General features: G+C 43.2%; 1 protein-coding gene across 1 annotated transcript in view; it reads left to right on the forward strand.

The window, feature by feature from the left end:
* The first annotated feature begins 7,411 nt into the window (after positions 1–7,411).
* Positions 7,412–15,735, forward strand: part of SLC16A1 (solute carrier family 16 member 1) — a 49,046-nt gene continuing 40,722 nt past the window's right edge. The window contains exon 1 of the mRNA XM_035017740.1: positions 7,412–7,577. The gene's annotated coding sequence lies outside the window, so the exon portion shown is untranslated. The remainder of the gene's footprint in view (positions 7,578–15,735) is intronic.

Raw genomic sequence — 15,735 nt, forward strand, 5'->3', positions numbered from 1 at the left:
ACAATTTTCTGTCACTGTTGTTTTCCCCTTTATGCTGATTAAAAATAAAGTATTAGGAGTTTAAAGAATTCTATTTTCTTTTGCATTACTGAATAATGTATGATGTAGAAATGTCAAGCAAACATGTACTGTAGTTAGTGCTATAAAGGGAAGGGCTTCATGAAGCACGTTTGAAACATCTGAACTCTGAGGCCTAGAAGGGTATTTTCACATACTGCTCCACTCCCTATTATCTTATACCGGGCTGATTAACTTTTCCTAGTCCTTGAAGACTTCCCAGTTTGAACCTGTGATTCAGATTAAACTTGACTAAAATTCAGGGATAAGCGAATAATGCACCAAAAAACAGACTTACAAAACATGAGTATTTACCTTCCCTCTTGGGTCTCTAGGAAAGCCTCTTGGCCTGCCTCCTACTAGGCAACTCTGTGGCAAACGCCATTTCCCTCATATCAGTAAGGAGGGCCCTCAACATTTTTTAACTCCTCTGAGTTCACACCCTGAAAAGGTAAATCCACAAGTGCCCCTTCTACCTGTTCTATGTTCCAAGTTTTTTTTTGTGTGTGTGAGGACCTTCTTCCTCTATGATTGGTTGATAATGAGAATGTCTTATTTAAGGAAACCATTCCACCCTACTCAAAGGGGGTATAACCTTATTCTATGGCCGTAAAAGTAATCCTATCAGAGTACAACAGGCATAACATCTGAACTAATGGTTTGTATAAAAGGTAAGCTGGGGGGAGGGAGGAGGCTTCACTCTTACTAATACACAGCTCAAAAGTGGGGTTGGTAGCCCCTGGACCTCACTTGGGTACAGGCGTCATAGATATTGTACGGCATGGGGCACTGTGGCAGATTCATGGTTCTCACAAGTTACCACAGATTGAGTTCAAGCTTTATTTCAGCCTCTCTTGTTCACCAGTGCGGCAGCCTCAAGGTCCAGTTAGAACACCCAGGTCTGGCTACCCAGGCAGGGGGATACATAAAGCTAGTCACTATGACCTAAGAGGCCTCCTTCATTGCATGCACCACTCTTCTGAGTCACATCAGGCTTGAGGTACAGCTGTTCTGGAGTTCCAACTGCCTGTTGCTGCTGCTGAGTAGGGACTATAGGGTCCACGTTCTCACAATGAAAGATCTCCCAGCATGGAATACAGGCGCCAGGACACCCAGAACTTCCTGGAATACACGTGATCTTAAAATGAAGCTTAAAAAACATGTCTCAATACCTCCACCCCCAACTTGGTGCCTAGAAGTGCCTTATGAACACAAGAAGTGAGCACAACTATCCCAAATTCAGATAAGCAGGGAGTAGTTCCCTGCAGTGCATTTTCTGGTTGCGAAGGCAGATTTCGTGGCCAACAGCTTTTGTCAGGATTGTTTAGCCCTACGAGGGATATAAGGAAACTAGAACAGGATTTTCCTAAGTCAAGTCGGCCTTCAAACTCTAGGGATTAATCTCCTATGGTATTAATAGTTATAAATGACAATTTCTGCTCATGTATTTTTTGTGAGAACGAAATGATAAATACTTCCTGATGATTCCAGAAAATATTGATTATGTGACTTTAAGCAAGTTACTTAACCTTTTGTATCTGTGTCTGTCTGTAAACTGGGGATTATAACAGTACTTAGTTCATAGCATTTTTATGAGTAGTACATGAGTTAATATGTGTAAAGTGCTTAGATCAATGCCTGACATATAGTAAGCACTCCCTAAATCCTAGCTATCATCAATTTATCACTATTATTTCCAATCTCCACCCCATCTGCCTAGAATACTAAAGATGGGAAAGAAGGGAGGGAAGGAAGGAGGGAGAAAAAGTAAAAGGAAGGAAGGAGCTTAGGGTTAGCCAGGGTGAAGGAGGTTAGACAGGTCTGGCAAATATGTAGAACCATGCCTAGAAGGAATGCTTGCCAGGAAAGAACCTAATTAATGATATGGGTTAAAAAGAGCAGACGCCAAAACTGTCTCTGTGCTGGCAGAAATAAGAAGCAGGACACAAGCTTTATCAGACCAGGAAGGGAGTGAGCGTATGGGAACTGTACTGCCATATACAAACAGAGCCTCAGGCAGTTTGGTTGAAACAAACTGAATGAGAGGATAAACAGGTCAAAAGGAATACTCTTGGTACTTGTTACCCATATGTATTGTTTTGTGACCTTTAAAGTCTTTAAGTCTTTTAAGACCTTAAAGTCTTTAAGCATTAGCGTGAGTTTATCATAATTTTTCAGGTCCCCCCCAAATTTTGGGGTTTAATCTCAATTTCAGACAATTATTAAAAAACAATATAAATGTCCCTTACTATCAAAGCCATTGCAAATATTAAAAAACACAGTAAACAATTAGTACACATGTAATTACAATTAGTACATGTGTGCTAGTAAATGTAGGACAGTATGATTCCTTGAAAAACACATATTTATTCACAAAAAAATTCTCAAAGACTCAAAGAAGTAGAAAAGCAAATCTTTGGCCACCAAAACTACCAAACACACAGAAAGTCAGTAGTTGGATATAATCATTCTATCATTCTTGACTAATCTGTCACGTTGAGGAAATTTTTATTGAGAGCAATTTTGTTTTCTACCAAATTGCTGAGGCGCTCTTCATATGTGGTAGTTTGTTTTGACTGCTTTAACCAAATCATCTCTTGCCAGCAGAGAGCCAAAGAAGCCAACTGATTAGGATGCCAAACTGCAGGCTGGTGAGATAAGTGAAGGGTCAAAACAGAGCGAGAAGAGTCAAGGAAAAATGGGGAGAGCTCAGGGCAAGGCTTAAAACACATACATCTCACCAACACTGAGTCAGTCTTCCTTCAAAGGGTAGCAAATTCATCTTAGATCCAGACTTGGCCCTTAGGATGCAGCAGGACTACACTGACATATAACATAAAATTAGAGAAGATGTTCTGAACGGAAGAGTTCTCTATTATTATTTTTAAAGATATTATTTTTTTTTTTAAGATTATTTCTTTGAGAGAGAGAGCGCATGCACGCACACAAGCAGGAGAGCGAGGGAGAATCTCAAGCAGATTCCATGCTGAGCGCAGAGCTGACGCAGGGCTCGATCTCATGACCCGAGCCAAAACCAAGAGTCGGACACTTAACTGACTGCACCACCCAGGCACCCCAGGATTTTATTTTTAAGTAATCTCTACGCCCAACATGAGGCCCAAACTCACAACCCAGAGATCAAGAGTCACATGCTCCACCAACTGAGCCAGCCAGGTGCCCCAAGAGTTTTCTACTTTAAAGAATGTTTTTTAGCATTGACATTATCTTCTTTATGCTAGGTATTTGCTTAGACTTTTTTTCATACATGGTACAAAAGCAAATTTCAAATTTCATTTTCCATATTCTCCTTTGACTTCTTATAAATTTTAAGTGGGGAAGTATTCTTAATCAATAATCAATAAAGTATTACTGTGTTTTTAAAAAACCCCTTCCTGCTTTGTTTGGTGTTAGTGAAATGAGGATAATAGCATCTTCCACCACAGAAATGATGGAATAATTAAGGGAATGTAAGTGAAGTATTTGAATTCCAGAGAAAATACACTCTAATTTTATTATTTTCCTTTTCTAGATAAATGGGTAACTTACTCAGCTTAAATAGTAACTAATTGTTATGAATTTTCAAACTTGTTGCATTTGTATTTCTCATCCCATTACTAATTTCTGAGGTTAAAACTCTTACCTTAAAACCTTCAGAAGTTTTGCTCACTTAACAAGCTTGCCAACAGCAGATTACCCATGCATCATCCAGTCTATCAGCCTTTAAAACAGGAAAGTGAATTTGGGGAATTCCATGCTAAAGCCGAAAGCCACTAAAGAACATTATGCCTTTTCTGGTTTTGATGTAATGATTTTGAAAGACTCCATGATGAAATGCTTTTATGTATTTGTTTTTTTTAAAAGATTTTATTTATTTATTTGACAGAGACAGAGACAGCGAGAGAGGGAACACAAGCAGGGGGAGTGGGAGAGGGAGAGGGAGAGGCAGGCTTCCTGCTGAGCAGGGAGCCCGATGTGGGGCTCGATCCCAGGATCCTGGGATGACCTGAGCCGAAGGCAGACGTTCAACCGAGCCAACCGAGCCACCTAGGCACCCCTAAAATGCTTTTATCTTAAAAACTGCACACGGGGGGGGCGCCTGGGTGGCTCAGTCGTTAAGCGTCTGCCTTCGGCTCAGGTCATGGTCCCAGGGTCCTGGGATCGAGCCCCACATCAGGCTCCCTGCTCGGCAGGAAGCCTGCTTCTCCCTCTCCCACTCCCCCTGCTTGTGTTCCCTCTCTCGCTGTCTCTCTGTCAAATAAATAAATAAAATCTTTAAAAAAAAAAAAACTGTACTTAGGGAGTGCCTGGGTGGCTCAGTCTGCTGAGCGACCAACTCTTGATTTCGCCTCAGGTCATGATCTCAGTGTCCTGGGATCCAGCCCGTGTCCCTCATCGCAGAGCCAGCTTGTCCCTCTCCCTCTGTTCCTCCCCTCCTCACCCTTGCTGGCACCTGCGCTCTTTCTCTTTCCCAATCAATCAATCAATCAATCAATAAAATAAAATCTTAAGAAAAAAAAGACAGCCTTTCAAAAACATACAAACAAACCCCCAAAAAACAAACAAAAAAAACACAACTTGGTACCACAGAAGAACCTAGAGGCTGGAGATCTGGTTCTTCTGGTCATGCCATTTATTAGATGACTAGCCTTAGAAAAGTTAGCTTCTCTGGGCCTTAATTTCTCTTCTGCAAAACCTCCTCTCAGCTCTAAATTTCTGATCCTGTGCTTACTCGTTTATTTCTTCAGTGTCTCATGGATTAATCAGGAAGAAATCTAGAGAAAAGCAAGAATTTTACCTGTATCATTTCATCAGTTTTGCCAGCTCACCCATCCTATTTCTACTTTTAAGCTGAGAACCTTTCCCTTGCTTGTGATCTTTCCCTCTTATGCACTTTATGAACAAATTATAATATTAATCACAAACACCTGTAGAGTGCTTTCCAAGTTTTATCAACCCCTTCTGCAAATACTCTGATTATTATCACAACACCTCAGGCTGGTATGTATTATCTTCAGTTTACCTGGCTGGCCCAGAAGAGTTCAATGAATTAACTGTCCAAAGTAACACAGATAATAAGTTATGGGAACAAGCCTTCTGATTCCAAAGTCTATACTCTTTTCACAACACTACAGTTCCTGCTAGGAGCAGATCCAGATTTTGTGGAGCCTGAGGTGTATACAATTTTGGTGGACATTTTCAAGAAAAGGAATACAAAATTACAATAAAGCACTAACATGATCCTGTGAACACATTGTTAGGGCCCCTCTCAGGGCCCTGGAAGGGGTCTATTCAAGTGCTTTTAGAATTATCTTTAGGATTCAGTCTCATGGTTTTCCATGGTTATACAATTATTTAATGCTCACTATATGCCAGACACTTAAGTAAAATACTATTTTTATTACCATTAAAACCCTATGAGGTAGGTACTATCCCCATTTTACAGAGCAGGGAATGAGGCTTGGAGAGTAAAATAATTTGCCTAGGGATACAGAGCTTTTAAGTGCAGAGTATCAAAATTGGAACTGAGACCTGGCTCCTGGGTTGGTATTATAAACCTACCCCACACTGTTCCTACATAAGCCTTCTTTTCAGGTTTCCTGGGAATCAACTTATTCTACCACTTCCCACTACATTCTATAGTTCTGGACCTGATAAGCTCATGTCTGAACCAGTCCCATTTTTCTCCCTAACTCAGTTTTCCTACCATCTACCATGAAAGCTGCTACCACCCTAACAATCCTAAAGCCCTGCGGTTCTAAATCCTGGCCACTGGGGTGGCCTCAATTGCCTTAATTCTCTGCATTTATCAGAAGTGAAAAGCAGTTACTGCTCATATGCGGTGCCTGGCCATAGATTCTGTACTGTCTTCTGAGGTGTTGAACTATCACTGAAAACTTTGTGTGAAACAGAGGCAGAGTGGGTGAAGGGAAAGCAACATTTACATCTCAGAACCTGATTTCTCAGTCCCCACTCCCCAATCTTAGTTCTTCATTTGCAAGACAAAATCTTAAGGCCAACCTCACAAGGCTGTGAGAATTAAGGGCAGAGAGGGCAGGGTTGGGGCCAACAGCAAGTGGTCATCAAATATTGGTTGATTTCTTCTGCCTGACTCAACCCTCCAAAGAACTTGTAAACTCATTGAAGGTAGGGGCCTTCATACATTTTTCGTATTTCCCAAAAGCTAACATAAGAGACACCTCATGATTATTCAAGCTGATCACTTAAAATGATACACTTCCAGTGTCTGGACTTGCTCAAGAATTTAATTTACAATGGCTCTTAGAACAAAATCAGACTCTGAAGTCTGACTTTGGATGTTGGTCACTTACTCTGTGACCTCTGGAAAGTTACCTAACCTCTCTGAGCCTCAAGCCCCTTATTTGTAAAATGTTAATAATAGTTACCGACCTCATAAGGTTATGAGGATAATTCAGGTGAACTGCTAAGTATATAATCAGTCCCTCAGAACTGCTAGCTCTAATTATATCCTGTCCCGAACATTCAGTGTCCAGAAAAACTTGGCCTCTGCATTCTCGTTTCTCCATGTTTCCAACATACACACCTCCCTAGGGACCAGTCTCACCACCCTCTGACCTGCTCTTCTTTCCCGACTTCTGTGTTTAACACTCAGCATTCATCAAACGCCACAGGAGAGGCTCTGTATTAAGAAAGTTCCACCACGTCTCTCATCAAAAGCACCAAAAGTGCCCAGGAGGCTGGTTCTACTACCGTTGCCATTTTAGAGAACAGGAAACAGGCCCTGAGGGTTTGAGTGACTTCCCCGAGTTCACCGAACTCTGCGGAGGCCACAGCCCGCGCTCTCACCGCCCGCCCCTTCGGCCTCTTCCCGGGCCCGCGGTGGCCCCACGTCCATTCACACCCTGCCCAGTCCCTCCTCTTCCAGTCGCTTCCCTGCTCCTCCGCGCGCCCGTCGCCCCCCACACCTGAGTCAGGCCCCCGGGGGTACGCCCCATCCGTCCTTGGCGGCTTTTCCCTTTTCTCTGCCAGAGACTGAGGGGGAGGCCGGCGCCGATGTCCCGCACGCGTGTAGGTCACCGCGAACTCCTTGGACTAGGGACCGGAGGGGCGAGCTCCGCAGAGGAGCACAGCAGCGGTGTGGCCGCCGCATAGCGGGGGCGCGGAGCGCGGGTCGTGCCGGGCCGCCGGTCACGTGGCGGGGAGGGGGCGCCGGCGCGCGCCAGGGCGCGGGCGGGCGCGCGCGCCTGAGAGCGTGTGGAGGCGCGAGTCGCGGTTCGGGCGTATGTATGGGGGGGGAGGGGGCGGCGGCCGGGAGGGCCGACTCCGCCCCATGTGCGCATGCTCCGGCCCCGGAGGATTATAAGGCAGCCCCGCGGGGCCGGCCCGACAAAGTGCTGGCGAGCTGCGACGTGACCTGCCGGCCGCGTGTGTGCCCGAGAGAGCGAACGAGGTAGCTGGCGAAGGACGCGACCGGGACCCTGGGCCCTGCGGGACTCCAGCTGTGTCACGTACACGCTTGGCGGCGCGAACCGCGCATAACGGTTAGTTGGGTAACGGCCGGCGGCGGCGCTGGGCGCGGACCCCGCGGTTCCCCTGCCTCCCTGGTGGGTGGGAGGGAGCCTCGGGGGGGCGCAGACCTGGGTCTCGCGGGAGGGAGGCGGCCGCTTAGCCCCGGAGCGTGGCGTTGGGCAAGGAGACCTTGAGGCGATGGGGACAGCGCCTCGCCCCGCCGAGCTGCGGCCCCGTGGTCAGGTGCGGGCCACCGGCCTGGCCGGGGAGTTGGGTTTGCGCGCCGGTGACCTTGCGCAAGTAGCTTTTCCCCTAGCGTTCAGGAGTCTCCCCAAGAGATGCTTTTGATTTGGAAAAGGGACGACGTGGGGCCGGTTCACGTGGTGCCTCCCCGCTCTCCTGGCCGCGTTCTGCTCCGAGGGAAGGGACTCGGGGCGGGAGTTATTTTGGACTCGTGGCATGCCCGCCCCAACCTCGGCCAGCCAATCCTTGCCCCACCTGGTGACTTGCGAGAGTGGTTTGGGGAGCCGCAGCCCCCGCAGCCAAGACGTGACTGCAGGGTTCGCGCGGACTTTGCGGAGGGAACAGTGCAGCTGGCCGACTCCGGGACTGGTGCTGACGGGGACTCTTTGTCATTCAACCTGTGGCTGCCGAACATCGACTGCAGCGCCCTCGCGCTCCTGGTCTTGAAGGCGGCCCTGTGGGGAGGAATCTGAAGGATAGCGTTACACTTGGTCGGATGCACTCGTTTTGTTCCAAGTGCATCCTTTTTTTCCACGTGCATTTTAAGCATTTCGTGTCTTTGTCACGACTTATTTGGTGTGGCAAGCAGTGGCCCAAACTACTTTGTAATTATTTTCGACCAAGAAACAAACGGATTTCTACTTGAGCCGGGTTTCCAGCGTTTGCTTAAGAACTAGGCTCCTAGAAAGCAGTAGAATGTTTACAGAGCTACTCTTTACCATAACTAGTTTTGAAATGCTTTTTTTTTCCAAAAGTTATTCCGGTTTCGAAATAAAATGCGTACACGTCAGTGCCCTGATAAAACAAATGTGGGCTTAGTAACTAGTGGAATGTCGTGATAGGGTGAACTCTGAATTGTGTGAGAGTTTGGAAGAGTATGACTAAGAATTAGGCATTAATAAACAATGTCAGTGTCGTTTACCAGAACTGTGAGTGAAATAGAGACTATGTATCTTCAGCTTTTTAGTTTGGCATTAAGTAGTACCCATTAGTCCAAGTCTTATGCCCTGGAGTACAACTTGGCCTTCAAATTGCCATAGAAAATATCAGGAATTCATGACATCTAGCCTTTAATATAGGTAATGGGTAAGTATTATTTAAAAGTTTAACATACTTGAGTAATTTAGGGTTTAGATAAATGCTGTTCTTTAATCATATTGCAGTGACTCTTGTTAAATATGCAAGTTAATGGTCTGGAAAGCATTTTGTGAGATTTTTATAGCTGAATAGGTTTAAAGGTTTGGTTGTAAGCTTAACATAATAGGCTATAACATCCCTAAACAGATAAAAAAAGGATAATAAGGTCATAGGATGAAACCATTTGATAGTGTCTCAATAGTTTACATGTCTTTTTATCTTCTAAATATTAATGCATATAATATTAGCCCTGGAAAAGATCTTAATGACCAGCTAGTCAGATTCCCTTATTTTACAGATTAGGAAATTGAAGTTGGAGAAGTTAAGTGACTTAACATCTTAGGTGTGAAAACTTGTTGATGTTTTTGTGGGAATTAATGTGTCTTTTGACTCCCATTTAATCAGATTGGCACTCTTGAGCTTTCTGTAAAATTGTTAATATGGATATAAATTTATACTAAAATAGATATTTTGAATAACTTTCCCAATTTATGTCCTTCATTCCCATTGTGTTTTCAATCCACTTTATAATGCATCCCTGTATATAGGATTTAGGTCCCTGTAAATACCTATATGGCCAGTCTGTTTTTGTTGCAGATGAAGACTAGGAAGATGGAACTTGGATGTGAGAATAACAGACCAGAGAGTTGTGAATATTTTTGTATTCAGCAATTTGTTATTAGCTATTAGGCACTATGAGAGACTTAGGATTTGGCAATGAACAAGTTCTGGCCCTATCCCTCCTGGAGTTTGTAGTTTAACTGGAGAGCAGATAGGTAACAGTGATTACCACAAGTACTCTTTATAAACATATATCGAGTGTTATGATAGAGGGAGTACAGGTTCCTGTGGAACGAAATAGTGTATTCTGTACTATGAGAAGATACCCAACCCAGTATAGAAGCAGTCTGGGTACACCTCTCTGAGGAATGCTATTTAACTTTTTAGACTTGAAGGTTAGGAGCTAACTAGGCCGGGAAGTGATGGTGGAGAGCATTCCAGCCATGAATGCTGAAGCTACAGTCAGAATACAGGGTACATTGGAAAAACTGCAAGAATTTACCAAAGCTAAAGCATAAGAGGGAGCAGGGAAATTAGGGAGAGATGGAAGTTGGAGAGGTAGATAATATCAGATAATGGAAGGCCTTATAAGTCATTTTAAAGAATTAGGGAAGGGACTAGGTTAAAAATTTAAGGAAGCACTCTTGCATTGAAGCTAATCAAAGGCGGTTTAGGGTGATTTTTTTTTGTTTTTTTTTTTAAGATTTTATTTATTTGACAGAGAGAGACAGTGAGAGAGGGAACACAAGCAGGGGGAGTGGGAGAGGGAGAAGCAGGCTCTCCGCCAAGCAGGGAGCCCGATGTGGGGGCTCGATGCGGGGCTCGATCCCAGGACCCTGGGATCATGACCTGAGCCGAAGGCAGACGCTTAATGACTGAACCACCCAGGCGCCCCAGTTTAAGGGTTTTAAGTGGAGTTGAGGATCATATTTTGCATTTTAGGAACCTCACTCTGCATACAATGTGGGAAACAGGCTGAAGGAAGTCTGTTGGGAGTGTGTGAGACCACAGTGATGGACAGTAGTGGTAGGAGGGAAGAGGCGGGGAGCACACAGGATTCAGTGGCAGACCAGATGTGGGAAACTGGGGCAGCCAGAGTTAACAGTATCTCCGAGGTCTCTAGCTTGACCAAATATGATTTTGTGGGTTTATCAGATGGTATTTGTCTCCATTTAACCAGTGGGGGCAATTAAGACATTGTGTGACTAGCCCAGGGCTGCTCAGGTTGTAAGTCTGGGAAATAAAACAAATCCATTCCTGTCCTCTTTGTAGTTCTATTGGTGTGATTGATAGTGATTTTTTAAATTTATTCTCCTCTAAACAAACTACTATCGAAAAATTTCAAACATAATTGAGAGCCAGTGTTTCATCTATACCCTTTTCTACTCCCCCACAACTGCTAGTGGATTATTCTGAAGCAAGTCGTATGTACATAATTACTCCGTCTACGAATATTTCAGTATATCTCTAAAAGATATGATTCAAAAAATCATAACCACATACTATTATCTCACCTGTAAAAATGAACATAACCAAATAACCAGGCAGTATTCAAATTTTCCTCAGTTGGCGTTCTTTTGTTTTTTAAGTGAGCTCTACATCCAGTGTGGGGCTTGAGCTCAGGACCCCGAGATCAAGAGTCACATGCTCTATTGACTGAGCCAGCCAGGCGTTGTATCCCTAAGCTTTTTCTTTTTAATTTTTTAAGATCTATATATTTATTTGAGAGAGAGAAAGCACGGTTTGGAGGAACAGAGGGAGAAGTCAGGCAGACTCCATGCTGAGTGCGGACGGAGCCTGAAGTGGGACTCCATCTTATTACCCTGATATGGCGACCTGAGCCAAAACCAAGAGTTGGATGCTCAACCGACTGTGCCACCCAGGCACTACCACCCACCCCCCCAAGTTGCTTTTAAATAATTGGTTTGTTTGATTTGGGATCCAAACACAGTCACATATTACATTTGGTTGATAGATCTTTTAATCTACAGTTTCCCCCTTTCTCATTCCTCATAATTTATTTGCTGAAGCAACCAGGTTATTTTTCCTGAAGTTTCCCTCATTCTGGATTTTGTTGAATATATCCCTCTGGAATAGTTTTAACATGTTTTAGTTCAACATGTCCCTTGATCCTGTAAGTTGGTAGCTAGGTTGAAGACTTCAAGCATGCTTAGATCAGTTCAGGTTTGATTTCTGAGAGTAGGGACAGTGTGGGGGAGAGGACAAAATATAATTCCTAGGTGATGACGTATATTTCCATCAGGAGGCCTATGTTTGGTTATCACTGACTCTGCTATATTAATGGCATGGTTCCATTTTCTCATTAGTGGTTTGCAAATGGCCTTTAATTCTCTAACATTCCTTTTGGTTTTTTTTTTTTTTTTTTTTTAAGATTTATTTAGAGCACCTGCGTGGCTCAGTCTTTTAAGCGTCTGCCTTCGGCTCAGGTCATGATCCCAAGGTCCTGGCATCGAGTCCCGCATCAGGCTCCCTGCTCAGCGGGGAGCCTGCTTCTCCCTCTGCCTGCCACTCCCCCTGCTTGTGTTCTCTCTCTCTCTAATAAAATCTTTAAGAAAGAAAGATTTTATTTATTTATTTGAGAGAGAGTGAGGGGGAGGAGCAGAGGGAGAGGGAGACGCAAGCTCCACACTGAGCAGGGTGCCTGATGCGGGACTTGATCCCAGGACTCTGGAATCACGACCTGAGCCGAAGGCAGGCGCTTAACAGATTGAGCCACCCAGGCGTCCCTCTCTTAACATTCCTTCTTAACTGATTAACTAGAATACCTCTATAGAGAGAAGTAGGGTTTTTTTTCCCAGTTTATTTTGAGATATAATTGACATCACCATATAAGTTTAAGTTATACAGCATAATGGCTTGACTAGCATATATTGTGAAATGATTGCCACAATAAGTAAGTTTAGTTAGCATCCATCCTCAACTCATTAGATAAAGAGCAAAAAAATTTTTTTTCCTTCTGAAGAGGACTCAGAATTTACTCTCTTAACCTTCATATATATCATATATCAGTGTTAACTATAGTCATCATGTTGTACTTCACATCGCTGGTACTTATCTTATAATTGGAAGTTTGTACCTTTTGACCACCTTCTTCTAAGTGGTTTTTGAATAGAAAGAGCAAGTTAAAGTTTGTGTGTTTTAATACAGTGTCATATATGATTGAGACACTATCTTTTTGAGAAATGTATTTAAATGTATCAAGGTACATCCTCTTTAAAAGCCAGTATTTTGTTAAAATGTTTTTAGCACTTGATATTAACATTTCAAATGGTTTTTTAGTATTTGGAATATTTAGAATTTCTATTCTTACATTGATAGGGTTTCTTTTGGTCTTCTCTGCTCTTTTTTGAAGAGCTTATTTGTTCCCATAGCTTTTGGGGAATTTCTGGTAGAATCACTACCAAATCTAAATCTCAAGCTGTAACCAGAATACAGATTTTAAATTCCTTAAGTACAGATATTGATTACTGTTATCAGTGATCTGCTTTTCTAATTATCTCCTGGGCATTTCAAACTTAAAATGTTGCCTAAGGTTCATTATTTCTGCCTGTTTTCAACTTCCCTTCATTCCCAAATCTTGTCTTTCCTTCTGACTACATTCTTTCAAGTAGTTAGGCTTAAAACCTCTGAGTCAGTCATCTAAATACTTCCCTGATGGGGGCCCCTGCCCTTCCAAATGCAATTATGTGCCAAACGCTTCTCTTCTTTTTTATCTCTTGTGTCCATTCTCTCCCCCCAACCCCACCCCACTTTTCATTTTATCATTACTCCCTAGTATCGGCTGTTGCCATGATTGTTGCAGTGGTGGCCTTGTACCATCATTGCCATTCCCCTTTTCCAGTCTGTTCTGTAATGTGCCACCAGTTCTGATCATGTCATTTCTCTAGTCAAAATCTTCTCATGGCTTTCCTAGTGCCTACCAAATTTAGTATTCGTCTGGATAGATTTTAGTCTTCAATATATGACTCCAGGTTACCCTTCTGAGTTGTATGTTATTCTTCCTTTAACTTGCACTGACAAACTGAAATTTTTCTCCATGCTTTTTTCCCTGTAATTTTTTTTTCTCTTTTCCTGGTCCTAGGATCCATTTTTTTTTTTTTTAAGGATTTTATTTATTTATTTGACAGAGAGAGAGAGACAGAGCAGGAACACAAGCAGGGGGAGTGGGAGAGGGAGAAGCAGGCTTCCCGCCGAGCAGGGAGCCCGATGTGGGACTCGATCCCAGGGTGACCTGAGCCGAAGGCAGACGCTTAACGACTGAGCCACCCAGGCGCCCCCTAGGATCCATTTTATAATGGATCTGTATGCCAAGATTAGTATAGTTGAGATGTTTGAGCCCTCATATCCTATAAAGAAGTGATAAAACAATAATAATGATCTTAAGGAAATGGTGATTTCTCTTCTGGGGTCACAGTACACACAACGACAGCACGAGCTCACATCTACCAACAGGGAGACTTGGCTGCAAGGGCTAAGCTTATTGAGGAGTACAACTGACCATTTATGCAGAAGAAGCAGGATCCAGCTCTGTTGGTTGTCCATACAATTCCGTTACTACTCACAGCTCATAATACTGTTGAATCTAATCTGATTTGATTACAATGACTTAGCCTTCATATAAAAGAGAAATTCCTCAAAATGTACAAGCATTGTAAGCTGCATATTTGATCATTTGTTGAAAAATATTTCTTCCATTTGATTTTGCTCTTACTGTGTAAATCACTGAAGATTATTGAGTGAATGAAAGCTTGATAATGCGCTCTGGTGTGTTAAACTGTTTTGGATAGTAAAGGGGCTTTTTTTTTTTAATTAAGTTTTTACTTTAAATCTAATACATTTAACATACAGCGTTATATTGGTTTCAGAAATACAATATAGTGATTGAACAATTCTGTACATTACTCAGTGTTCATCAGTTTGTCTTTTTTTTAAATTTTTTATTGTTATGTTAATCCCCATACATTACATCATTAGTTTTAGATGTAGTGTTCCGTGAATCATTGTTTGTGCATAACACCCAGTGCTCCATGCAGAACGTGCCCTCCTCAATACCCATCACCCCCCCTCCCCTCTAGAACCCTCAGTTTGTTTTTCAGAGTCCATTATCTCTCATGGTTCGTCTACCCCTCCGATTTGCCCCCCTAAAAAAAATTTTTTTAAGTAAGCTCTACACCCAACATGGGGCTTGAACTCACAACTCCAAGACCAAGAGTTGCGCGGTCCACTGGCTGAGCTAGCCATGTGCCCCCCAAATTCTCTTAAATGCCATAAGTTAAATGGAATGGGGGTGTCTTTATTGACTTGGGGGACTTTCTTGCCCTCTTTTGGATACATCAGCAACAGTGCTTCAAATCTTATCTTCACAAGTTTACTCTATTAGATGCAGGCTTTTATTTTGCTCCGCTAAGTGAATCCCTAATGGGGTCAGTGGAATTCAGGTTTGAAATACCTCCTCTGGAGATTAGAAATACACATCCTTGGGGTGCCTGGCTGGCTTTTTCAGAAGAGTGTGCGAGTCTTGATCATGCGTGAATTTGAGCCCCATGTTGGGTGTAGAGATTACTTAAATAAAAATGAAAGAGGGGCGCCTGGGTGGCTCAGTTGTTAAGTGTCTGCCTTCGGCTCAGGTCATGATCCCAGGGTCCTGGGATCGAGCCCCACATCGGGCTCCCTGCTCAGCGGGAAGCCTGCTTCTCCCTCTTCCTCTCCCTCTCCCTCTCCCCCCTGCTTGTGTTCCCTCTCTCGCTGTGTCTCTCTCTGTCAAATAAATAAATAAAATCTTAAAAAAAAAAAAGACATTTTTTTTTAAAAGATTTTATTTATTTACTTTGAGAGAGAGGGAGTATGAGAGAGAGAGAGCATGAGGGGAGGGGCAGAGGGAGAGGGAGAAGCAGGCTCCCCGCTGAGCAGGGAGCCTGACAAGGGACTCGATCCCAAGACCCTGGGATCATAACCTGAGCCAAAGGCAGACACTTAACCGACTGAGCCCTCCAGGTACACAAGACACATCCTTTCTATTGTGATTGTGTAATGATGTTGTTTGTATTTACTCTGTCACCTAGAATACTACTTGATGGAGTTAGTAGAGGGAAAACGAATGGTTTAACAATTACTGTAGTTTCCAGGAAAATAAAACACTAATTTGAAATTATATATTTCTAATAAAGGAACTGATAATTATCTTAAAAGACAATACAGTATTGTCAGCAATTAAGAAGGCTATTTAAG

This window comes from Mirounga leonina, unplaced genomic scaffold, assembly GCF_011800145.1.
Source record: "Mirounga leonina isolate KUSES-001 unplaced genomic scaffold, KU_Mleo_1.0 Mir_173, whole genome shotgun sequence".
Classification (NCBI taxonomy): Eukaryota; Metazoa; Chordata; class Mammalia; order Carnivora; family Phocidae; genus Mirounga; species Mirounga leonina.